The sequence below is a fragment of the Pseudonaja textilis genome, chromosome 4, assembly GCF_049901715.1.
Source record: "Pseudonaja textilis isolate UNSWEBS1 chromosome 4, rPseTex1.2, whole genome shotgun sequence".
Classification (NCBI taxonomy): Eukaryota; Metazoa; Chordata; class Lepidosauria; order Squamata; family Elapidae; genus Pseudonaja; species Pseudonaja textilis.
This window is the reverse complement of record NC_141993.1, coordinates 21,549,874-21,577,143: the sequence shown is the minus strand read 5'-3', so window position 1 is coordinate 21,577,143 and position 27,270 is coordinate 21,549,874. Positions and strand designations below refer to the sequence as shown.

The window sequence follows — 27,270 nt, the reverse complement described above, 5'->3', positions numbered from 1 at the left end:
CCTGTATTCTTACTCATGTTTATACTTATATCTATTATCTTGTAAGCGATTGACAAATCAAATTAATAAAAATAAATAAAAACGTGTGTGCAAACCACCAAAATGCAATGCACATGGGTCCCTCATGCATACACTCCATGCAAGCGCGGCAGAGACCTGAAGACCAGCTGGCCATGGGAAGCATGCAAGCATGTACAGTAGACCTAAACTGGGGCAATAGCTCGCGTGCCAGCAGGGAGGGCTCTGCATGCCACCTCGTGCATAGATGCCATAGGTTCACCATCATGGTCCTATAGCATTTCATACAAATGGCTATTCAATCTCTTCTTAAAAACCACTGGTGTTGGGCACCCACAACTTCTGGAGACAAGCCATTCCACTGATTAATTGTTAATTAATTGTGTCAGGAAATTACTCCTTTGTTTTAGATTGGTTCTTTCTTTGATTAATTTCCATCGGTTATTTCCTGTCATACTTTCAGGTGCTTTGGAAAATAGGTTAACGCTCTCTTCTTTGTGGCAGCCCCTCAAATATTGTAACACTGCTATCATGTCACACCTAGACTAGATATTTTTTCCTAGAAATTTTCCTTTTTTCACTAGACATACCCAATTCCTGCATATGCTTTAGTCTCCAGTCCCCTAACCATCTTTGTTGTTCTTCTATGCATTTCTGCAGAACATATTTTTGCAAGAGAAGGAAGTGTGGAAAATTGAGAGACAATGAATAAGAAATATTATTCAGAGAAGGGGACATAGAGCATTCTTATATAGCACTGTGACAAGTTGACAACTTCAGATAAAATACAAGCAAAAATATAGGCACTCCAGTAAAACCATATGCTTCAATGAATCCCTATGTAAATAGAAGATGACATGACCTCTACACGGTACTAAGTTAAATACAAAACCTTTTTGCAGATCTGCATGCCAAGTTATTATTTATGTGCAGTTGTTCACATATTCAAAATATGGAAAATTGAATGTGGCAGGTAAATTTACATTTTAGGTGGTAGAGCAGTAAAAGAACTGTCTGATAATAAATTAGTAATGGTTAACTATAGAAAAAAATTAGCACACTTGCGAAAGTGTGCCTTTTAATTTAATCCAAATTATACCAATTTCTTCCTAGTTCACATATTGTCTTTCACTAAGATTTTATTAATTTTTCAAATCAAATCATGTTTTTCTGATAAAACATAAAAGGATGAAGTTAACAAAATAAAAAGGTAGGCACAACTACTTTGCTTGTTTTTTGTTATGAAATTTACACCCTGCTTTTCTGCTAACAAATGTACTCAAACAAACAAAATATACAAAATGTAAAACATGCATACATATATACAAAAATACATACATACAGTCAAATATCTTGACTGTAAATTAGCAATGGAAAGATTGACAAACAATATGCATCTTTGTCATTTTCCCAAGTGTAGCATCATTCACAAATCAACAAAAGAGGTACTAAAGATTTTAGTAGGGAAGCAACATCAAAAGGCCTTGTTTTGATCTGAGAAATCAGGCAGGTTGATCAACTGCACATTAGAGACTTTGGACTTTGAAGATCAATCCTAATACATAACATTTGTGCCCAGTAGGCAATTTATGGTGATTTAAATGGCACTGGCTACCCCAGGATAACAATAGGAGTCAGTTTGGTCTGGTGCTTAAGGCTCCAGACTAAAATGCAGGAAACCGTAAATTCTAACCTCACCTTAGCCACGAAAGCCAGCTGGCTGGCTTTGGCCCAGTCATCTCTCTCAGCCCAACTCACCTCACAGGGCGGTTGTTGTGGGAAAAAACATGAAGAGGAAGGTATGTTGGATATTATTGCTGCCTTGAGTCATTTATAAAAATAATAAAAATTGGGATACAAATAAACAAATAAATAAAATCCTATTCAGCCATAATTATTTTATTTAAAATAAATGGTCATGGACCAAAACAAGCTCTAATAGATTTAGCCACAATGGACTGGTTTAAAATAAATTTTAAAAAGGATCTTTGGGAAACTTTGCAACAAATCTTTATTTCAACTATTTCTTTGCTACAGTTTCCATTCTAAGTCAGTAACATGGTTGATAAATGAATTTGGCTTCCCCTTTGATTTTGCTTGTGTGGCAACTGGTGATCACATGACCCCAGGATACAGCAACCATTATAAATGCATTCCAGTTGCCACAAATGCCCACATTTTGATCACATGATCATGGGAATTCAGATTGTTACACCCAGTGCACATTTTTTAATTTGTCTTTGCCATTACATGACATTCTGTTTTCAGTCAGGAAATGATCCCTTTCTACTCTATCACTGCATAATAGATTACATTATTAGATCATAAATTAGTGGTTTATGACACAATGGGTTTACAGAGTTAGTGTGGAACTAATGCAGTCCTAGGCTGCATTAACAGTGGGATAGAACCAAGATCACCCGAAGTGCCTTGGTAAGACCACACTTGGAACATTGCATGCAGTTTTGGTCACCATGATATAAAAAAAAAATTAAAGCAGTTAGTCCCCTTTAACAATTTGAACAAAGCAGTTAAAAGACGAACAGTGATAGAGGCAAGCATTTCATATTGACTCGTCAGTACCAAACCATATTACTGTAAGTTTGGTATTGACGAGTCATTAGGAAATGCTTATAAAAACAGTGTTGAGACTCTAGAAAGAATGCAGAGAAGAGCAACGAAAATGAGCGTCGGACTGGAGGCTAAAACATATAAATGATTGCAGAAACTGAGTACGTCTAGTTTAATTAAAAGAAGGATTGAAGTGACATGATAGCAGTGTTCCACTGTCCAATATCTGTTGTGGCCCGCTGGTGGCTAGCAGAACTGGCAGCAACTCAGAGAGTGAAGAGGTTGGGGAGGAACATGGGCCAGTCCTGGAGGAAGGCTCAGACGAGGGCTCTGCATCAGAGGCAGAGATGGGACTAGGGCAGGCTGGCAGTTATCAGCTGCCTTTGGAGGTGGACAGCAGTGAGGTGGGGGAGCATCTGGAGCCAGTTCCCAGCCTGCGCATGCACAGAGCTGCCAAAAGAAAAGAACAATTGCGAACTAAGGGTCAACATGGGATCAAAGCCACAGGTAGATGGTGAATGGCCCCTCCCATAGGGATTAAAAGAGGATCAAAAGGGGAGGGAGCTTTTGCAGGATATAATTCGCTCTTTGCAGCAGTATGATCTGTCTGTGCATCTCAGAGACTCTGTGCCAGGTCCTTCCTTGTCAATTCCTTCCTTTGAACATTTTTACTTGGCAGCTCTCCAAGCTAGATAAGGCCTGTGCTCCTAATTACACCCTTGAAAGACTGTTTGCCAAGCCTTTGGCTGAATATGAATGTAAGAAATTCACCTTCGTTTAATAAAAGGGGTTTTGCCGGGACAAAGAGTCTGCTTAGTGCTTTTGGGGGAAGCTTAGGTCAGAACAATATCTTCCAATATTTAAGGGGAAGTCACAGTGAAGAAGTGATCAACCTATTCTCCAAATCACCTAAAGGCAGGACCAAAAGCAATGGATGGAAATTAATCAAGGAGAAAAACAATCTAGAAATAAGGAAAAAAATTCTTGGCAGTTAGAACAATCAGTGGAATTACTTTGCCTCCTGAAGTTGTGGGTGTTCTACCATTGGAGGTTTTTAAGAAGAGATGGGACAACTATTTGTCTGTAGGACCATGATGGAAAACCTATGCCACAATGCCGGAAGTGGCACACAAAGCCATCTTTCCGGGCACACAAGCTGTTGCCCCTTGATCTTCTGGATTCCAGCACGCCAGCCAGCTGGTCTTCATGCGTGAGGGAGCAGGGTAGTTTCTCTTCTGGTTCCCACCACCTAGTCTTCCAGTTTCTGGTACACATGTGTGCACAAAGACCAGCTGGCCATGCACACCCAGAACTGGAAGATCATCTTCCTGGCACGCACATGCACACCAGGTGGCTACTCTTCTGGTTTCCGGCATGCATGCTCCCATTTCAGCACTCGGTGCTGAAAAGGTTTTACCAACACTGGTATAAGGTCTCCTTATTGAAAAGGGGGTTGGAATAGGAGACCTCCAAGGTCCCTTCTAACTCTTTTAGTCTGTAGCTAGAAAAACACAGAAAGATGCCCTAGTCAAGTTTGGGGTTTTTATAACTATTTAGACAAAATCATGGATGCAATCATTATCAATTACTTGGCAGCAATATGGAAATCATTTGTCATTACCTTTTTAAAAATTTATAGTCCTGGTATTTCCTGATGGTCTGCCATGCAATTCCTCATGACACATGGCCCAGTTTTGCCATTTGCATAGACAAAGAACTATTTCCTGTGCCTCTTAAAAGTGAGTGTAATTGATCAATAAAGCTAATTTAGTAACACTGTGAATTATCTTCAAGCAATAACATAATGTCATAATGATTAATCATAATTATGAAATACTCTGAACTTGGTAGTTTTTACTCTGATCCAGATTAAACTCCAGATATTACATTCATTATGAATTTGAACAAACAACATTTGTTTTAATGATGCTAGCAGTAAGATGAATGATTCTGGAATTATATTCTATTATGCATGACAGCATCAAGTACTGTCCAAGATATAAGTTTTAAGCAATCAATAAACATTCAGAAATGGTTTCAACATGAGACAGATGCCAGAGGCACCAAATTTTAAGTAACATTAAGAGAGAATTTTTAAAAACATAACTGTCATTTATTTAGGCTGCAATCCTCTCCTTTCTTGTCTATGAGTAATTCTGCTGGTTAATTACCATAATAAAGTTATTTGAATTTGAATCTTGTTTATGAGTAAGTCTCATTGAATTCTGTGCAATCTACTTCTGAGCAAACACATCTAAACCTTCAGATACATAGAACTGAATTGTTAATACCCATTTCTTCTCTTTTGGAGGCAGAAAACTATTTTCAACTGCTGCAGAATTATTAAATTAGAAGGATAACAATGTATATCCAGAAATAGCTGCACACCTCCCTTCCTTGATTAGGGATAACAAAGTTATTTTTGCTGGCAAATAACCTAAAACAAAGGATAAATATCCTGATATTTTTAATTTATTGTATCTAGTTCATGATGGCATATACTTTATGTGGTTAGGCAGTCTTTCCAACTTAGTATCTTGCGCACATGTTGAAGATCCACAATATATTTGTATTAGCAGTTCTGGGAGTTGTGAAGAACAGTTCTGAAGAACACCAGATTAGGAAAGGTTAGGATCTATACATAGAAAAATGTGATCTTGGGCTAACTTAGAAGGTTTGGTGAGTCTATAATGAAGAAAGGACAAGAAACTGTTCCAGCCAGGTCTTTTGAAGCAAAGTGAGGAGAGAGAATAACATCTCCATTCATCAAGTCTATGGAGATTCTAAGTCATCCAGGTCATGGCTGTCCCAAAGGTGTTTTTTCAATAGGCAACTGGATTTTGAAGATGTTTCACTTCTCATCCAAGAAGCTTCAGTCAGAACCGAAGAAGCTTTTTGGATGAAAAGTGAAATGTTTTCAAGGAAAAAAGAAGAAAGCCTCTTTTAAAAAAGCATGCGGAACAAAATGTTTTTTTGTTCCACATGCTTTTTAGTTGCATTTTGCAACAAAACATTTCTGATTTTTAATTCTAAGTTTTGGAAATCTTTCTCAGCTGTAAGATTACCAATTCCATTAAGTAAATAAGGATGAAATGTTGGCATAATTTTTCTCCCCCCCCTCCTCCATTTTAAGGGCAGAATAGATTACTTATTTTGTTTGGACCACTGAAATCTTATTCTCTCAAAGGTGACTAGTATTGAGGAAAACTCCACAGTAATATTAAATGCATTCTAAGTTCTACAACCTAGAACTCTTTTAGATGAAGGTTCTTTGTTTCTCCTAAGTTTTCTGGTTTTATAGTCCCCATGAAGATGATGATATTTTCTATGGCAAAGGAACAGAAGAGTGCTCCTTTTTTTAGGAGCCATGGTGGCACAGTGGTTAGCATGCAGTATTGCAGGCTGATTCTGTCCACTGACAGGAGTTCGATCCTGACCGGCTCAAGGTTGACTCAGCCTTCCATCCTTCCAAGGTCAGTAAACTGAGGACCCAGATTATTGGGGACAATATGCTGACTCTATAAAAATGCTTAGAGAGGGCTGTAAGGCACTATGGAGTGATGTATAAATCTATGTGCTATTGCTTTTGTAGAGGAGCTACAACAAGCATCTGGACATGAGTTTAATAATAGAATAAGTAGATTTCATTGCTTCTAGAAAATTGATTTCTGGAATATTTTGTCTTGAATTCATTCACATCTAGACAGCATGCCAATAGGTATGCAATATATGGGCTATTAAAAGCCTGATGGATGAATTACATCATCCTCTATCCTTAGTTTTACAGCGCCTTTCATCTTCTTAAACCTCCCATCTCAAAACTGAATAAATATTTTGAAAGTGATAAAAGGTTTACAAACCCTACCAACAGAAGATCAAGGTAAGGAATAAGAAACAATTATATTTAAGGTTCAACACACTTCAAAATGGAATTCTAATATCTTTTTCTGATACAAAGAAAGGACAAATCAAATAAATAAACATTTTTTTTAAAAAAATACTACTTTGATCAGAGCAGTACAAAGCTTCAGATTTATTTCTCAAAAGTGTCTTGTTTTAGGCATGCTCTGTTGATTTACAGGTGGTTTACTGTTGAGTAGTATTGCAGTTAATTACAGAGACAGGCAAAATGCCAGTTGTGCATATATATACATATACCCCGGGGGAAAAAATAAAAGGAAGTGACATTTGTCTGATAGTCAGGGACAGCATGGTTAATTAAGAGTGCAGTTAGGAGCAAAGCCATAGGAGATAATTGAAGTGCAAGTTTAAGAAAATAGTACCAGAGAGGCAAATGTGGTCCATTACTGCTCAGGGGTCAAAACACCAAGGAGGTTATTCAGTTGCCCCAAGAAGAATCAATAAACAGAACAGAGCAGAGCAGAGCAGAGCAGGAAGCAAGGAAGCCAAATCTGAAATTGTTTCCAATGGAAGGGGCTATCACTGGTAGTTATTCTTACATCAGCCAGGCATCAGTGTGGCTCAATTATAAATTCTAAAGAAGCAATGAAGATGACCTTTGGGGATTCTCTGAAGTTGTGTTCTAGGAATAGATGCCTGGTAAAGATCTGGTGCTTTGTCACTGGATTCCTCTCAATCCGTTCCTGCTGATTATCTGCTGAGTCAGACTCAGAAGTAGAGGTGTTATTCAGCAGGTTCTGACCAGTTCTGGAGAACCGGTAGTGGAAATTTTGAGTAGTTTTGAGTAGTTTTCCAGCAGGACTTGGCACCTGCCCACACTGCCAAAAGCACCAAAACCTGGTTCAATGACCGTGGGATTACTGTGCTTGATTGGCCAGCAAATTCTCCTGACCTGAACCACATAGAGAATCTATGGGGCATTGCCAAGAAAAAGATGAGAGACATGAGACCAAACAATGCAGAAGAGCTGAAGGCCGCTATTGAAGCATCCTGGTCTTCCATAACACCTCAGCAGTGCCATAGGCTGATAGCTTCCATGCCACGCCGCACTGAGGCAGTAATTGCTGCAAAAGGGGCCCAAACCAAGAACTGACTACATATGCATGCTTATACTTTTCAGAGGTCCAATATTGTTCTATGTACAACCCTTGTTTTATTGATTGCATGCACTATTCTAATTTTCTAAGATTGTGGATTTGGGGTTTTCATGAGTTGTAAGCCATACTCATCACAATTATGACAAATCACGGCTTGAACTATCTTGCTTTGCATGTAATGAGTCTATCTCATATATTAGTTTCACCTTTTAAGTTGTATTATTGAAATAAATGAACTTTTGCACGATATTCTAATTTTTCAAGTTTCACCTGTATGTTATCTGACAGAAGCCAGATATATAAAGGGTAGACAGACAGACAGAGGCAGACAGACACACAGAGCGAATTTAGTACATTTATGAGATAGGAAATCAATTAAAAATTCTCAATGTGAGAATTATAGGATTCTATTCTGAAAGAAAATGCACTTATTGTGATATTATTCAAAGAGAAAAGAGGAAGAATTTTATATTCAAGTATTAAAAATTCAGAACTATATCCCACAGGAACTTGGGTCACGTAAAAAAGATTCTATAAAAAAATTCCCATAACCTTAGACATACAAATTACAGGTTAATAATTATTTTAAGTTATGAAAAAGTCAAAAAAATCGCTTATGACCTGTCCTCAAAGTTATGACTGTTGCACCAGCTCCAAGGTCATGTGATCATGTTTCAAGTAATCATATGACCACAATTTCCAGCAATTTTTTTTGCCAATTTCTAACACTTTTGATGGTTTCCAATAAAAAGCACCCATTCAGGAGAATGGATCCATTTTACAAGAATGAGATTTGCTGAATGGGGGGGTCCCTTAACAGCTGAGTCTGGTCACATGGTGACCTATTTAACAACTACTACGATTTACAACCAATATTCTAGGCCTAATTCTGGCTGTTAAGTGAGACTACTTGTGGTGGTTCTTGAATTTGGAATTGAACAATGTTTGGGGGATACAGCTGTTTTAATATAACTAAAAGTCAGTATTGCAACCAAAGAACAAAGAACAGATCATGTATCTCTATAGTTCTGGCTAATCTGGAGCCAGAAATCATGGTAGAAAATGAGAATTAAGACAGTAACTTTAAGTTAGAACTGAAGAATGCACTGAACATTATTATGGCCTGGATAACCATGTTAACTCAAGCAAATGTTGGATCAAGCAAGACAACTTTAACAGCATTTCCTGTCTGAGAAAGTCCAATGGGCTGAATCACTGCAGAGCTCAAAGATATTTCATTGTTCTGGGATATGTATTCCATGTATTAGCTTGAATGGTTCACTACACAAGTGCCTACTGGACACACAGAGATGTTAAGTATGCTTTAACAATTCCTTTGTGCTCAACAGTTAGATTGAGAAATGTGAAGATATTTCATTTTCAGTTTCATAATAGGAGAATGAATAGAACAGTGAGCTAAGTTGATAATGCATTCGGAACAGAAAGTGAAAAGTGATAGAAATTGTTCTGCAACCCCTGTCCCAACCTGTGATGACTGAAAAGTTTGAAGAAAGAAAAAAAGACAATAACCATTCTTAGCTGAACATAGTTCTGATCCTCCATAGAACAAAACTGCATCCATGGAGAATTTTAATCCTCTCAAATGAACAAAAACCTAAAATCCTCCAAAATAGGAAGTTAAAAGAGAGGGGAGGTCACCTGTAACCCCACCTTTCTTTTAATACTTTGAAAACAGGATCAAAGAGAACATAATTTAGAAGTGAAATTAGAAGAAAGAACTACTTAATTCAGTGGGAGAAATGTGGCTGCCTTCTCTTTAAGCCAGTTTTCTCCTGGACACCCAGCAAGGAAGAGAATTAAAAAATTGCAGTGCCAACAGATCATTTATTTTAACAGCTTTTAACAAGCTGTTTATATACAAATTTAAAAATAACATTAGGGTTTTTTTAGTGTATCAATATATCAAAGTATCTATATCTATATATATCTTTTCTTAAGTTTTCGTGGGTACTTACATGTATGGTATTCAGCTTTGTTTGGGATTTTCCCACGTCATTATAGTTGTGCTTTTAAAGCTGTAGCAACATTTCGGCAGAATCTCATCTGCCATCATCAGGCTTCTGTATGAGACGAACACAGATGAACACAATACAGAAGCCTGATGATGGCAGATGAGATTCTGCCGAAACGTTGCTACAACTTTAAAAGCACAACTATAATAATGTGGGAAAATACCTGAACAAAGCTGAATACCATACATCTATATATTTATATCTATCAATATTGATATAGATATATATCTACTCTTATATGCTAGTTATATGCTAATCTAACTAGCATATAACCTATATGCTCTGTGGTGGTAAGAATTTCAAGAAAGACTTTTAATTGGAGAAAGACCAGATCAAAGATATCCAGCATTATCTTTCAAATAGTTAAAAAGATTCCTCTTTTGGTTAATTCTGTATCAGGATCATATTTCTGATTTGCAGTTTCCTAAGTGTGTCACTTTTATTCTTTCGTTTAAATGTATCTCTGTAAAAAAAAAATCCTTTAATGGTTTGGTAAGAGTGAAAAGATCAATAAACAATTAAAGGCATAAAAATTAAAAACAAACTAAAATAGTAACACTTAAAAAAATCAAAAGCTTGGTAAATCAATACAGTAAGTCCTTTCTGAAACTCAAATAGCAAAAGTTCAACAGCAATATGTCATTGTATTTTTTATATTCAGGATCTATGTTACTGCTAATGCTAATCATTAGCATTGTTGAAAGTTTTTTTACAACACCCTTCTCCCCAGAGAATTTTGTCTGAATGATCTATTTAATGATCTATTATAATGTGCTAGATTTTTCTGCCCTCGAATGTGAATAAGGTACATCAGAAATATGGTACACTTTGCATTTTGGAATGGAATTTGTATTACTTCCTGCCCTTTTTTCCCTCTTCACTTGTAATAGTTTCTCTATCCTGAGAAACAAATCAGAAAGATACAATCTATAAATGTATGCATTTTAATAAAATGGCTTCATTAGAGAAACTGCTACCAGAGTCTGTTTTTTTTTTTTTTAAACCACCAAAGACTAACCAAACTTTCTGTCTATAGTAGTGGTGGCTAACCTTTTTGGGCTCCTATCCCACTCGCACTCGTGTGCCAGCACCCAGAAGGCAATGTGCGTGCCCCCACTCCCCCGACGCATGCATGCGTAGTCCCCACCCACTCCCACTGCCCCCTTACCTGCACTATGCCTCACAGCTGATTTTTGGGCTCCCAAAGGCTTGAGAAAGGCTTGGAAAAACAGGAAGTGACGAAACGGGGCTAGTTTTTGGCAAAGCCTGCAGAAGCCTTCCTCAAGCCTTTGGGAAGCCGCAAAAGGCCTCAAACTGGCCGAAAATCAGCTGTGAGGCACGCGCATGCCCAGTGAGGTAAGTTCGCCTGCAGCTCACATGCCGGCACAATGGCTCTGCGTGCCACCTGTGGCATGTGTGGTCGCCATCATGGGTCGATAGTATATACTAATTAATAAACCAAATAGAGGACCCTTCGGAGATTATACTCAATCCCTCCTATTCGTTTTTACTCTGAGTTCCAGATAATAAGGTATGATCTACATGACCAAGTTGCCCTACCACTAGAATGGGCCATTGACTGTTTCTCCAGGGCAATATGCAAGTATATACAATATATATACAATATACAAGTAGTCCTCAACTTAAAACAGTTCATTTAGTGACTATTCAAAGTGTACAATGGCACTTTAAAAACTACTCAACTTATGACCATTTTTCAGTTACAACCTTTACAGCATCCTCATGATCATGTGATCAAATTCAGATGCTTGGCAACTGGTTCATACTTATGTGTCCCAAAGTCATTTGGTGACCTTGGCAAGCTTTTGGCAAGCAAAGAGAATGGGGAAACCCGATTTACTTAACAACCGGGTTACTAATTCATCAATTTCAGTGATTCACTCAGCAACTGTGGCAAGAAAAGTTGTAAAATGGGGCCAAGCTCACTTAACAAATGTCTCACTTAACAACAGAAATGTTGGGCTCAATTGTGGGCTCAATAATTCACTCTTTACCCACCCGCTCACACCCTCTGGGAAGGGAAATTGTGCCTATTTTTCCCAGTTATGGGCCCAAACTAATCTTTCCTGGTTCCTGCTGGCTTGACTGGTGCTATCATGTTCACCTGCCGTGCTTCATTTCAGAGTAACAGCCCAGTGGTGGGATTCAATTTTTTTTTACTACCGGTTCTATGGGCATGGCTTGGTGTGCGTAGCATGGCTTTGTGGGAGTGGCTTGGTGGGCATGGCAGGGGAAGGATACTGTAAAGTCTCCATTCTGTTCCCACCCCACTAACCTGATTTCCAGCACCGTTCTCCTGTGTAGGACAACAAAAGATCAGCTGGGACTTGGGAAACAGAGAATAGATGGGGGAGATGGTACTTGCCGGTTCTCCAAACTACTCAAAATTTCCTCTACTGGTTCTCCAGAACTGATCAGAACCTGCTGAATACCATCTCTGTAACAGCCCTCCAAACTGGTTACCATGCACTGTGGCAGGAATATTTTACCTCTGATCATTTCCCTTTACGTCTACTGATTTTAACAACTTCACCAACTGAATACTGAAAAACTGAGCTTTCTTTCTACAAGATCATTAAATAGATCTTTCTTCAACAACAAGTTAAAATCGACAAGCATTCTATCACTTAGTCTCTCTAGCCCAAGTTAAGGATTCATTAAAATGGTAAAACAATGAGGGAATGAGGTTGTTGCTACTGTTTTTTTTTTTTTTTTTTACCAGCTCAGGACAGGTAAAGAAGAAAGGAAACCCATCAAATGTATCATAAACACAGCCTGGAAAGAAAATTACATCGTCATCCTAGTGTCCAAAAAAGGAGAATGATATTTAAATCTGCAGATTTATTTCTTCAATCAGCTTCACTGCTGGCTGGTTTGTCCATGAGAGTTAAGACTGGAACGTGGAAAACTCTTAAATGTATAATCAAGTTTCTGAATATATAAACCACAAATAAACCAACATAGATTCTTAGCAGAGCCAGAAAAGAAAACAAGGCAATTTATTTTAGAAAGAATGAGTAGGGAATAAGAGCTATCTATTCTCTCCTGTATAAATTTATGTTTGATATGTCCAGTGATTTACAAAATAAAAGATGTGAAGCCATTAATTTAGAGTGGCAGTCATAAGCGCTTCATTCTTTGCTTATTTCTATTATATCACTAACTGAGCTCGCAATATTTTATTAATCATACTGCTTCTAAATTCAGAATTACAATTTCATTTCAAAGTGTGCTCAATGTATTTTTCACTCCATCACCACTTAGTCTTTATTCAAGCCATTTTATTTTTTGTAAACCAACTATCTTTGTAAGTACACACTTAGAAAATCTTAAAATCTTTTAAAGGAATTTAAATATAACTTGATTTTTAAAAAATGCCAGAAAAATATAACATTTTTTATTCAGATGGACATAAGACAGGCACTGAGAATACAAACCTTTACAGTGAGCAAAATATAATTTTTGATTTGATATAATTGTGCTTTTGAAACAAAGTTGTTATTTCATGTTAATGTTCACAACAAATCAACTGCAATGTTTAATTGTATGGTAAAAAGCACTGATTTATGAAAAATTCTAAAAGCTATAATTTTGCTTCCCTGTTACTATTAAGTAAATCTGGAGTACTGATAAAACAGATTAAATCATTTCTACTTTAAACATCAAGAACTTTAAAAGGTTAAAAGATTTATTCATTTGTGTTTATCTATCAAGAATCTTATCTATCTTGAATCTTAATGAGTTAGAAATAGGACTTACAAATTTATTTTACTCTGTGGCAGGTATAAATGCTATTCCTAGTTTGCTTACTTCATTAGTTAGGCGACTTTTTACTACAAATTCCAAATCTGGTATGATATTCAGCAAACCAAAGCTGGTATGATATTCATGTCCTGTATTTTTAGAAAAAAGACACTTAATATCTCCACTTTTAAAAGAGAATATTAGTGAGGCCAATTATGTAATGCTTATATGCATAGTATTTTCTATTGTCTTCTCCACTATAAACATTGTATGAAATTCTTATCTTCATATATTTGAGAATGCATACAATTTCCTTTTGCTTAAAGCTTGACCAGTCCAAAATGATAAGATTGTGTAAATCGTTGTTTGAAGAATTCAAGATCTGGTGGCAACTTTTTATAATCATAAATATTTGCTACAAGGCAATCCCTACAAAGATCACAGTACCAGTTTTACAGGATTTCACTAGGCTGTGTCAGGATAGCTTTCCATGGAATTGAAGGACCTTTAATTGTGGAGTTTAAATGCAGTTCAGATAAGGACTTTTCTGTATCTCCATCACACAGGAAATAATCTATAAAGACTTCCATTAATGCATCATACTGAATACTGTGCTCTTCTAGAATAAATGCTGAATTGTATCCATTTGATGCTCCATTTAACAGAATAGAGCATTCACTTGGTCAAATTCAGATGGTGCATGTGTGAGAATGTACTCTGTGTGTGTGTGTGTGTGTGTGTGTGTGTGTGTGTGTGTGTGTGTGTGTGTGTAGCCTTTAAATTATAAAATGCAGCTATGAATCTAAAATCTTTACCTTCTACTACTAGCAATATTATAGATTCTGAAGTAATTATCAAGTAATATCATAATCCAGACATTACCATGGCCAAGTCAGAGGAAGGGATTAAAATCCAGAAAGAGATTTAAAATAAATTCATCGATCTAAAAGATTTATGAAAGGGACTAAAGTAATTTAAAGATGCAATGTGGGAAAACCCGCTAAGTCAAACTATTGCAATCCGATAGTGCAAATTGCAGCACCTCAAATGTATACACAGACATACACACACACACACTTATATTCCTTTGCTTACCCTCAAGACACTGAATTGTCCCCAGGGAATAGTTACACTAGATTTTCTGTTTGCCTGGTGTAATGATACGTGTCACCTCCTGCATTTTGAGAGTCTCCATTTGCACGCCACTTTTAACTCTATGGAAGAAAAAGTGGTGTTGAACTGTTAAACCCAATCAGCCCTGGGGCTGAAGAGGATTATTCTTAAAACAACCTAATGTACATTTCCACTAAATTAACTTCCCAGTCAGCCATGCCATGCAAACAAAGATGAGATATTAATAGAAATTTAACCCTGATGACAAACCAGAGACCAAGTCTTAGAATGGCCTTGCAAAGCTGGGGCCACACGATGGTACAAAGGAAGAGAATAATACCACCCTAATTTCATGGAAGAGGATATTCATGTCAGCAGGTCACTTGCTTTTTTTTTTTGGGGGCGGTGAGAGCACAATGCAAGTCTCTCAGAAAATTCCACAATGCCTAAAATACCATCAAACGTAGAAACTTCTCATCTGAATAAGCACCTATAATTTTGTGCTTCTTGTGTGTTTCATCTGATTTATTTTGTGACCAAATCTGCTGACTTGTGAAAACACAGCCACAAAGAAATCAGAATTACTTATTTTAAATCCTCTGGGATGAGGGGATTATAAAGTGATGGGGAGGGCAAGCTATTTGACCCACTTTGAGGGATGAGACCACAGTTTCCAAAATAGCACACATATGCCAGGCCTAGGTGAAAGATTAGCTTGTTGCTGTTGTTTATCATAAATGAAAACAGCCTTAAACCAATCTATTGGCTAAAACAGTGCACAAATCATGGCCATACAATTGCTAAAATTTGAGAGATATGTTAATAATGAATAGAATGAATTGTAAAATTAAAATTCTCTCTCCCGGATTGCTATTTTCTGAGCCACTGTGTTTGCAGTGAATGATATTGGCTTGATTCTTCAGTTGAGGACATGCCTGTCAATCAATGCAGATAATCTTCCTCCTTTGTCCTGTTCCATTACTGTGTTTAATGCAAAACAAAGTTTTATTTGTTTTATTATTTAGTTACACTATTTATGTTTGAAGATGTTTCAGAATGGTAAATCAGGGCTGGAGTTTCATGTACGTACTTTAATCTAGTCTGAGGTAAGTAAAAGAAAATCTCCCCTGAATTATTCCAGCCTGCCTTAAAATTTAGGTTATATTCAAATGTGATGCAAAGTCTCTCTCTCTCTTCCTCTATGTAAGTAATACATACAGAAATGGCAGTGGGCTAATAAGCTTGGTTTGCTATTGCCTCTTGTGGAAACTAATTCAATAATCAATTCTCACTGTTGAAAGTGGGAGTTGTAAGCTTGTTTGTCTTTTGTTAAGATCATTCAGAAAAAGTTCTTTGCCTTGTTTACAACTAATGAAATGGAAAATATATTTACTGCTGCTGTTTAGGATGCCATCTGGTACTGGCAGAACATGTGTGAAAGGCACAAGTTGTGATTACTTTTGGCTCTGGATTCATCAGCAAAAGAGGTATCTGTTCAGTGTTATGCATAGAATATGTAAATGTTGCTCTTCTAATCTTTAAACTACCTATTTCTTTTCTTTTAAGTGAATAAGCTACTTTTAAAAAATGTGATTTAAAGGAAGTAGGAAAAATAATACCTCCATTGCTCACATAATCCCTTTATGCATTTCTCTGAACCTTTCTGTGCACACAGAGACATAAAGAAAAATTAGTTGAGTCAATTACTCTCCATTCTTAATGTATATGCATTAATTAATTGCTGCTGCCAATTTTTTATTCTTCAACAATCTCAACAATAGAATATTAGAGACAGAATTATTAAGTCTGTCATTTCTACTTGTATAACTGTCTGGTCTGGTACAGCAATCAAACAGGGCAGGTACAAATTTCAACGAATAGTTAGGACTGCAGGAGGAAAAAAAAAACCAATTGTAACTAGTCTGTCTTTTATGGAGCACCTGTAGCTAGAAAGAGGGATGAAAAAAATATCCACAGACCCTTCAAATCCTGGACATAAACTGTTTCAACTCCTCCTTTCAGGGTGCCACTCTAGGGCATTGCATGTCAAAACAACTAGACACAAGGAAGAAGTTATTTCAAAAAATAGAAGCACGTTTTAAACAAAGGATTAGACGTTATGCAAATAGGTTATTTCTCCTTGTTACACAAAAGATTTCAGTTAATTTAGAAAATAAAGGACAAGGTCTAAAAATCATGGATAATGGGGCTCTGTTCAGAGGTCAGAACAACTAGGAAAAAATTGAGAACTTTCTACTTATCTCGGCCAGAAATGCTAGTTGTACACCATTACATTAGACAAGTCAGTTGAATAAAATATGGTTTGAAATCAGCTTGTTGGAAGCTAACACTGAAATTAATTGTAACTTATTTCTTATTAAATTTGGATGTGATTGAATCATTTGAACTCCTGGGAACCTGACAGTAAAATAAAACAGAATACTTATAGTATATTTTGTTATACTATCATGGTATAGTGTGAAAACAATGACAGTAAAAAAAGAATAATAACTAAAATAGACATGGAAATTAATTTCATCCACAATCCTTATAACATTAAAACTAAAAACTAAAAATAAAAGAAATCCAAAATCATAAACTCAACAGCAGGAATTAAAAAAATAAAATAAAAATGAATAAACTATCAGAAACATCATATGCTAAAAGTCATCTGTAAGAATTTATCCTTCACTAACTACTAGAAACATAGACACTTTGGTGTAATCTTTAAGGCATAAGGCTAAAAACTAGGAGACCATCAATTCTAGGCTCATTCCTAGGAAGCAGGCAATACTAAACCATTTCTGAAAAACTTTATTAAGAAAACTTGAAGGGTGCCCTTGAGAATCAGACATGATTGAATCAAACTTCTAAAAGAAAGCTGGTTAAAAGAATAGGTGCCATAAGTGAAAACAATGCCTTTCTCATCTCACATAAATGGACTGTAATAAAAGCAGTTTTTCTTTGGGAGTAATTTCTCAAATGGTTCAACATGGTTGGAGGGCATTGTTCTGCAAGGACCTTGCAGTTAAGCCATTGTGGTTCCTTGCCCTGGGGTAAGACAGATGGGGCTCATTGGCTGTTTGCTATTTGTGCTTGGATGTCACCAGGGGTGGGATTCAATTGTTTTAACAACTGGTTTTGTGGGCGTGGCTTAGTTGGTGGGCATGGTCAACTCAATATCACTTACATCGAGGCACGCATCTCCTTGCCTGGCCTCTCATGACTGTGGGGATGCTACAACAGTCATAAGTGTGAAAAATGGTCACAAGTCACTTTTTTCAGTGCCATTGTAACTTTGAATGGTCACTCCACACAAGCAAAGTACCAGTAAAGGAGGGGGGGGAAAAACTCCAGAGAAGTTCCTGAGACAGGAAGTGTAGTCCTGCCAAGTGTCAACTCTGGAATTCATCATTGCCATAGAGGGAGGAAGTGATGTATTGAAATGTTCTTAGGAAAAAAATATATATTATGAGTTATTAGTTCAAGGTCACAGAGAGTGGCGTAGCAGAGAATTGAGAATGCCAATCATTGGTTCATGTGATTAATGAGGTATAGAAAAGGGGGTGGAGGTAGGTGGAATTTTGTGGGATGAGCTGGTAGGATTCCAGTACTGAAATTCCACCGGATGATGCTAGAATGTTTTGTTTCTAATAAAGCACTTTGAGATTATGTTGGCTCAGAGTTACTGTTTTGGAACGAAGGATTTCTGGATGTCTGGCACCAAGAATGTAATAAGGATTAATGGAGAAGCAGTTTCTGTAAGCAACACCAGAATGTTTCCTGCCTGCCTGCCTTATAGGATTAGGCCAGAAATTTCTTCTAACAACCGGTTCTCCAAATTGCTTAGAATGTTAACAACTGGTTCTAGCGAATAGGTGTGAACTGGTAGAGTCCTACCCCTGGATGTCACCTTGTTTTGGGTTTCTATGGCTGTGCATATACTCGTTTGTGAACTGCTCATTGGGTGGTATCCAAATTGAAATAAATATATAGGGCTTTATAAATCAAAATCAGGATTCCAAATTGTATTGAGAAATTTACTGGTAACCAATGCACGTGATATAAAGTAGGTGTAAGATAATGATTATGATTACTCAGCTGCATTTTGCACCAACTGTGATTTCTAAATTGTCTTCAAAGGTAATCCCTTATAGGAAACATTGCAAAAGTCTAACCATTACACCATACTTACAGGTAGAACAGTGCATTGTTAATCAAAACTCTTCCAAGGTTGAAGCTGCATCTACAGGACGTAAGATTCTTCCCCTGAACTATGTATTAATACGTATTAATTTGATCCTCTAGGAGAAAACTATGCCTGCTGTCTAAAGACTATATTCTATCCTGTCTTAGTAATAAATCTTGTTACTGGTCTTATGCTTAAAGTGGTAGAGCTGTGCAGTTAAACAGGATAGAGCTTCTACAACACAATTCAATGTTTCCTATTTAATTCAAACTTCCACATTGCTACAATCCCAATTTAGTCAGGTCCCAGCCAAACTTCAAACTGAAAGAAAGCAAACATTTGTAATGGCTGAAAGAACATTAATGCTCACAGAAGGACTTGTAGCTCCTAAGGGTCTTAAGCATGTCATTTCTAATAATATTCCATTAGTAGTATCAAAATATATTATGCTGTATGTTTGGTCTTTTATTCTGATTGTGAAGTAACAAAGGAAGAAAATTCACAATCTTAGAACCAGTAGGAAGCAACAAGCAGGATGGAAGATTCATATCCACTTAGTTACACAATGCTATTTTGAAATAGAAGAAAATCAATAAGTGGTCATATTAGTCCTGGGTATGGGTCAAAAAAGGGTGAGGTAAGAAAACACAAATAAAATCTTTATGTTTCAGTCTGGCTAGCAATCTTGAAAATTTACAAGCTACAATACTAGTGTTAAGCTAAGCTTCAGTCAATTACCCAACTGAGATGGGATGAACATTCTTAATGTGGAGGAACTAGATATGCAGATATAACCCCTCTGTACATAAATACCTAAATACAAATGAATACAAATAATACAAGAATATTATTTCCACAAAGAGGTTTGGATTGTTCTACTTGTTGATCCTTCATAAATCCCAAAATACTGTTTCCAGTATTTTGCAACTTTTCAGGTGGGTTTTGCACAGGAGGACATTAGTAAATTCCCTGACATGCACATATTTTCTCCTGAAAGGGAAAAAAAGCTGTTGCATTTCTATTTATTGTGGTGATATAGCAAAGGAATGTCAGGAAAGAGAAGCAGTGATACAAATGGAAGCTTATTGTACAAAACAATTGCTATGTTAAAGTTATCAGAAAGTTATTCTATATTGCCTCCATTTTAATTCATGTTCAGTTTCAACATCACAAAATGAATTAAATTGTAAGATTATCCATTTATCGAATTTCATCTTTATTTCCAGGGGTTCAAAACCAGTAAGAACTTTTTTTCAGTCATATTATTGCTAACTTAATCTCTCTCTATATAGAAGCAAAATACCGCTCACACATCATTACAAAATCTCCAGAACTGAAAAGCCTACAAACTTGAAATTTGCCACATATGTTCCTCTTGGCTTCTAGATGCTCACTAAGAAAGGATTTTTCAAAATGACCATTATAGTATTAGTATTTTGTACAGGGGTGGGATATGACAGGGTTAACTATCGGTTCGGGATTTACGAGCTTCCCTGCATGCTGTGAGCTGCACGCCTGTAAATCGTCATCAGCATGCTGTGTGCAGAGATGCACCCTTTGAAACAGCACTCTTTTCCTGCCTTTTTAACTGCAGCTGTGCCTCGTTCAGCAGCTGAAGTTGAAAAATCAGGAAATAAAGATCAGGTAAGAGCCCGGGTAGGCAGGTGGGCAAAAACATCAGCAGGCATAGAACTGGTTCTATGTCTGTTGCTCCTCAGAGCTACCGGTTCTACAGAGGTGGACAGAACCGGTAGAAACCCAGCCCTGATTTTTTATATTATTATTAATTCTACTCCCCCTCCCCATCTGAAAAGAAGTCTGTTCCAAATGCAAAATGCAAGCAGAGAAGAGGAGTTTCAGTTTCAGTTTTACAGCACCAAGCAGCTTTAGTACAGAACAGTTGAGCTAAGCCATGTCCTGTCTCCTTCTTGCTCATACAGAAAATACTGCTTCAGTTTCCAAACAGCCCTCAACTCTCACACACTCTGACAGGACGCTAGCCAGACGAATACTGATGGGTGTTGTTAGGCAGAGGCAGAAGGTTTTTTCCCCCTTATTTCCTCCCCAAATCTAAGCCCAATCACATAGATTCATAGCAAAGCACAGGCATCGAGCTAGTTTATTATAGAGTTTAAACACCAAAGACTACCAACACATAGAACAGTCCAGTGCACATTTACTGAAGGGAGAGAAGTTCCAGGATCTAATCTGGGTCAGTTTACTGGGACCAGAGCTTTAGTCTCCCAAGCTTTTAGACTCATGCTAGAAGCTAACCACCATATTGTAAAAACCCAAGTAAGTGGTCAGACAAGAATTCATTGGTAGCCTCCCATTGCAAAGAACAAGGATATGCATTCAATTTAGCTGCTAATGAGATTGTTGATTGAGCAGGTACGGCCCCCTTATCAGTCAACAGGAATGCTGATTTAGTGCTTATTAGGTACTTAGGTGCCAAGGACAAGGAAACTACAGCCAATGATTTAATAGCCAGTCATCAACACCCCAATCAACAAGTAAAAAGCCATACACAACCAGGCATCACATAATACTATGCAAAGCATATATTCTGGTTAGAGAGAAGTTCCCTCCCTGAGGATGGGCTCCAGCGCTAGTCCAAAAGTATCCTCAGAAGACTAAACCTCTGACCCAGATTGGATCCTACAACATTATCCAGGGACAAAAACATTAGCCTTCATTCATGTGAGAGAAGTTCCCGGAGGATGAACGTGAAAGAATAAACCTTTTGTTCCAGTGGATGACCCAGAATGGTCATCCTGCAATACTTTTGTTCATTCTGCAATACTTCTGATCAGAGGTGGTATTCAGCAGGTTCTGACCAGTTCTGGAGAACCGGTAGTGGAAATTTTGAGTAGTTCGGAGAACCGGCAAATATCACCTCTGACTAGAATTTTACAGTATCCTTCCCCTACCACACCCACCAAGCCACGCCCACGGAACCGGTAGTGAAAAAAATTGAACCCCAGGACTGCTTCTGACCATAAATGTGCAAATGTGCTCAAAAACACATACTATGAAAATAATGCACCCCAAAATACATATAGATCTTTGTCTGGAATGATCACTGAATTGGAATGAAAATAGGAAAATAAATGACATATATTCTCATATTTAATTTACTTCGCTTCTGAAAGTTAGACACTGTTTCCTGAACAAGCTGTTTTAACTCCACAGTTATAAGCACACTCGTAGTCACAGTGCAAGTTTAAAACTTCTCTGATTAGATAGAACATTCAACAGAGAATATTTGACCAGGTGCAGGGCTTTAAGGATCTAGACATCCATTTCCAATCTTCTACCTGCTGATAATTAATCGAGCAAGCTTCATCAAAGAGTCTCTCAAACTTGCATTCTGTAGTCGTTAAGTACACAAGTCACCATGGGAAGACTGCTAATTCCTGCAGCAATTAAATGATACGAAGTAATTGTTTTGAGCTTGCTTTATATGGTGCCTTGTTATGGGTCTATAAGAATTGCCTCTAGTTTGAAAGCTATTTTATTAACATTTCTAAGCATGATATTCTGTGCTCCTCATTCTATCTCAAATGTTCCTGCCTAGTTAAAGCTGGATTACATCTCCCTTAGGGCCTGTCTCAGACACTGCTGAGATTTTGATTGAAACCCTTTTTCTTTTTCTATTTTTTTAAAATATTTTTTGATTGAAACCATTTTCCTGGGGAGTGTTCAACTTACTCTGTTAAGTAAGTTTGCCTCATCCCCAATTTGATCTATTGCAGCTTTTAATTTCTGGCTATATTACTCCCTAAGCCCAGATGAAGGTTTGATCAAAATTCAACATGATCAGGAATGTAGATGTTCACAAAGGTGGAGTGGTAAAGTTCTCCATTTTAATTATGCAATTGCTGCCAACTCAGACAAACCTTAGCTATTTTTAAAATATTAAACTGCTCCTCAGTTCCATATGTTAATGATAACTATATGTCTTACTGTCTTATTTATACTAAAGGACCTTGATAAAATTGTCCAGGAGGAAGATAAATTCAAATAGTTCTTGACTTAAAGGTAAAGGTTCCCTTGCACATATCTGCTAGTCATTTACGGCTCTAGGGGGCGGTGCTCATCTCCATTACAAAGCCGAAGAGCCAGCGCTTTCTGAAGACATCTCCATGGTCATGTGGCCGGCATGACTGAAGGCGCACGGAACGCTGTTACCTTCCCACCAAAGTGGTCCCTATTTTTCTACTTGCTTTTTTACATGCTTTTGAACTGCTAGGTTGGCAGAAGCTGGGACAGGTAACGGGAGCTCACTCCATTACATGATGCTAGGGATTCGAACCGTCGAACTGCCAACCTTTCTGATCAACAAGCTCAGTGCCTTAGCCACTGAGCCACTGCATCAGTATTTATAGAGAGAGATGGCAGCTCAGATCACACACTGGTGTGCTGGGCTGGTTATACACATAGATACATATACATACACACACATACATACGCACACATACACACACTCAAGAATAGAATCAACTTTGCCCAATCAATTATTTTAAGGAAATCTCCACCAGTAAATAAAATAAACTTAAGAACTTTAAAATCAAAGAACTCCCTTTCCCTTAGGAATTTCAGCTGCATGTGCTTGGCATTAATAAATCTATGATCTTTAGAATGCCACAAACTCAACATAAATTAGTTTTTAAAAAATACCTGACATAGTTTGTGGATTTCAAACTTTCTATCATGATAACCTCTCTGGCTTCAACTATCAGCAAAACAAAATTTCACAGGGCTTTTGTATTTCAGTTAAAATAGAACATGTCAGTTCAACTGCAAAGGCTAATTATCAAGAATAGATACATTCTTTGTGTAATTGGACTAGAATCAGGATAGAAATTTTAGATGGAAAAAAAATGAAAGGTTAAAAAATGTACTAAAATGATGTCTTTGCATACATTTATATTTGAATTATATGTTAACAAATTTGAATTTTTTTAAAAAAAATAAGATTAGTCTACAATGCAAAATACTTCACAATTGCTAGCTACTTATTGTAAGCAAATACTGTCATATAAATTTATCAACCAACAAACCTACCCACATGCGAGGTGTGTATGTGTGTGTGTGTGTGTGTGTGTGTGTGTATGCAGTGCGTTAGAAGTAGATGGATGGTGTAGTGGTTGGAGTGCCACCCTTTAACATGGGATTCTGGAATTCAATACCAGCAAGCATCCTTGGGCAAAGATCCTCTACCACTTCATCTGCCTATTTCAGATATGACAGAAACAAGAAACAAGAAAGTTATTGTGACCCAGATGTTGCTCAGATTAACATACCAATTCATATGTTTGAAAACCAGGACAATCTCATAATCTAATAGCAATAGAACTTAGATTTATATACTGCTTCACAGTGCTTTATAGACCTCTCTAAATGGTTTACAGAGTCAGCATATTGTCTCCAACAATCTGGGTCCCCATTTTATCAACCATGGAAGGATGGATGGCTGAGTTAACCATGAGCCTGGTGGGATTCGAACTGCCAAATTGCAGGCAGCTAGCAGTCAGCAGAAGAAACCTGCAGTACTGTATTCTAACCACTGTGCCACTAAGAGTTGACCTAATGATAGGGGATATATGAATCATATGGGGGAACTATGAATGGATAGAGACCTACATAATGAAGAGGAATCTGCTCTCACAATTTGAGATGTACCAACTACACATTACATCCCATACTCAAGAGGATCCTGAAGAACTGGATGTGTGGTCAACACCTGAAACTGGAACTTCACTCACACCCCCTCCATTACAAGCACAGCAGATGACATGGGGCATAAAATCATGGACAAATGAGCTACAGTCAACCCTCAAGACCAAATACCAAAGCCAAGAAAAATACCATCGGCTAAGCATGCTGGAAGAAGCCAACAGACTCCTCATGACAATCCTTACTCCCACCATAATGCAAAGCAATGAACAGCCACTGAACGTGCTTTGTGAAAAACAGAGGACATACCCCACCCCGCCCGGAAAATAACATTAGAGGCTAAGATCAGAGAGAAGTTGGCTGATGGAACTACAGAAGTGTGTGGGGATTAAGGATATGCTTTGCCAAGTGTCAGGCAATGACCAGTTGCTGGACAAATTGTTCTTTTGAGAATCCTGAGGCAACAATCAAACTGACAGGTAAGGAGAACTTAAGCTTTATGGTTTGCTGTTCATTTCACCGTGGGACTACTCTGGGGGAGCCACAACAGTAAAATGGGGGAAAAAATTAAACATAGCAGCTTAACAGAACAAGTTTAACTGTAACAAGTAATTTGAACAGAAACACCCCCCCAAAGCAACATATAAAATAAGATGTTCTCTCTTCACAGGAAAGAGATGGTCCAAGGCTTTGAGCACTGAAGCTCCATTTTAATGAGCAATTTGACACTAGGATTTCATGGACTTGCTTTCCTGATCATGAGATTGACCTGGGAGGGACTGAATATACTTGAAGCAGAAGATGCTAGATACACAGAAGGAGGTCTACCACACTAAACCGAAGCTGAGATGTAGAATATACAGTGATATTACAGGCAATCCAACATATAATTAGCAGGGTGTAAGATACAAGCAGGAAGCACATACACTGAATGGCACAACAAAGTAGTAGGCTTTGTTCAGGAACATCTGCACATCTGTGGAAAACAGGGGAGTTAAGATCCTGTGGGATTGCCAGATGGGTCTAGGACAACTTGCTACAGCCAACTTGCCACAGGACAACTTGCTGTGGGACAAAAGTTACATAATGTGAAGGAAATGGTGAAATAGAATAATTAAAGAAGGATGCAAAAGGAGGGACAAAATGAAATGTGAATGACAAAATTTAAAATATTTGTTTAAGTATTTTAAATAAATGAAATTGTTGAATTGGTCTGTGGCAAGTTTCTCCATATCAAACTGGCTACTCTGGCGAGTTGGTGAGCTGGCTATGGCGAGTTGGCTGTGATGAGTTGTCCCATTCTGCTGCCAGATCCAGACAGATTGGCAGGACCTAGCCAATCAATCAGACATCAGGTAGTAGACAAGGATCAAAAGACAGCAATGGTAATAGGTGTAGTGGTGCCAAGTGACAGAAACATCAGGAAGAGGGAGTGTGAGAAGTTGGAAATGTACCAGAACCTGAGGAGGAATGGAGAATATGAGGAGGATGTGTGTCTGTGTGTGTGTGTAATTTTAATCTCTTCACTGGAAGGTACAGTAATAAGATTTCTAGGTGTAAGCAGAGATGGTATTCAGCAGGTTCTGACCAGTTCTGGAGAACCAGTAGTGGAAATTTTGAGTAGTTCTGAGAACCGGCATATACCACCTCTGACGAGAGATTTTACAGTATCCTTCCCCTGACACGCCCACCAAGCCATGCCCACAGAACTGGTAGTAAAAAAAATTGAATCCCACTACTGGGTGTAAGCCATCAGGAACAAGCATATGTCAAAACATTATTTGAATTATGCAAGAAATTAAAGAGAGAGCGCAAATACTTGTATGCTAGTTTATTACTTTTATGCTACTAGTTGTTATTCAACCAGTGTTCTAAACATTTTACTTATTCCAACATTCACTAACATGAGTGAAGTATAAGTAAAAAGTTCCTTCTACCCATGTAGCTTTTCCATGTGAGTAGTAATTTCACTTTCAGTGGTTCTAGATTTCCAAAAACTTTAAATTATAGACTAGACTACCCCAGATTTAGAAAGTTTTACAGTTTTGTATAAATAACCACTAAAACACCGGTGTTAGTCTGTTATTTAGACTTTAAATTCTAATTACTGTAATTTCAAATAGACTACTTATGGTACCTGTTGAGTTTCTTTAAACATAAAATGTATGAGATCTCAATGTTATATAGATTTGTTGATATGCCAGCTATGTAAAATATATATTTATTATGTTTTATATATATATATATATATATAATATATATTTATTTTATGGCACTTCATTTTAATGTTTACACCATATCACCATATTTTATTCTTTACCATTTCAATATCAACAATAATACATTTTTATAGTTATTTCTTGGTGTACATTTTACCATTCGGTGTTAGTAATCCCCATAATAAAGTTATTATGCTATTCTATACTTTACATTTTTATTCCTGGAATGGTTGTAATTGTATATATTTTATAATGATCTACAACTGAAACAAAGATTGACTGGCCAGTTCTTAATATAAAGGCAACAAAATTGAAAGGAAAGTGTTGATTTATGTTGGTTGAATACAGAACACATAAAGTGTTCTTAGAGGAAATAAGCACTCTTATTTATTCCTTTAAAGATAAACTCATATTTCATACAACTAATTCACTTACACACTCTAGTTTCTAAGTGGCCTGAAAAAAAACATGGTGAGAAACAGCATGGTAACTCCTTCATACAACTACTTTGCCTTTTATCCAGATTTAAATCTTTTATATGGCTAAACCTTTTATGATGTGGCTACTGTAACCACAATGATAAAAGAGGTTTCAGCTGCTAGTATAAAATTAATTGTTATAGTAGTGCTGAACTAGTATAGAGAAAGAAAGGAATGCTCCCAAGT

At 37.2% G+C, this 27,270-nt stretch overlaps 1 protein-coding gene across 10 annotated transcripts in view; it reads right to left on the bottom strand.

The window, feature by feature from the left end:
- PCDH15 (protocadherin related 15) overlaps positions 1–27,270 on the bottom strand; it is a 579,778-nt gene that overhangs the window by 420,410 nt on the left and 132,098 nt on the right. The window contains exon 1 of one of the 10 annotated variants that reach the window (XM_087932349.1): positions 14,501–14,621. The exons of the other annotated variants lie outside the window; for them this stretch is intronic. The gene's annotated coding sequence lies outside the window, so the exon portion shown is untranslated. Of the gene's footprint in view, positions 1–14,500; positions 14,622–27,270 lie in introns of those variants that run through there. 10 annotated transcript variants of the gene reach the window in all.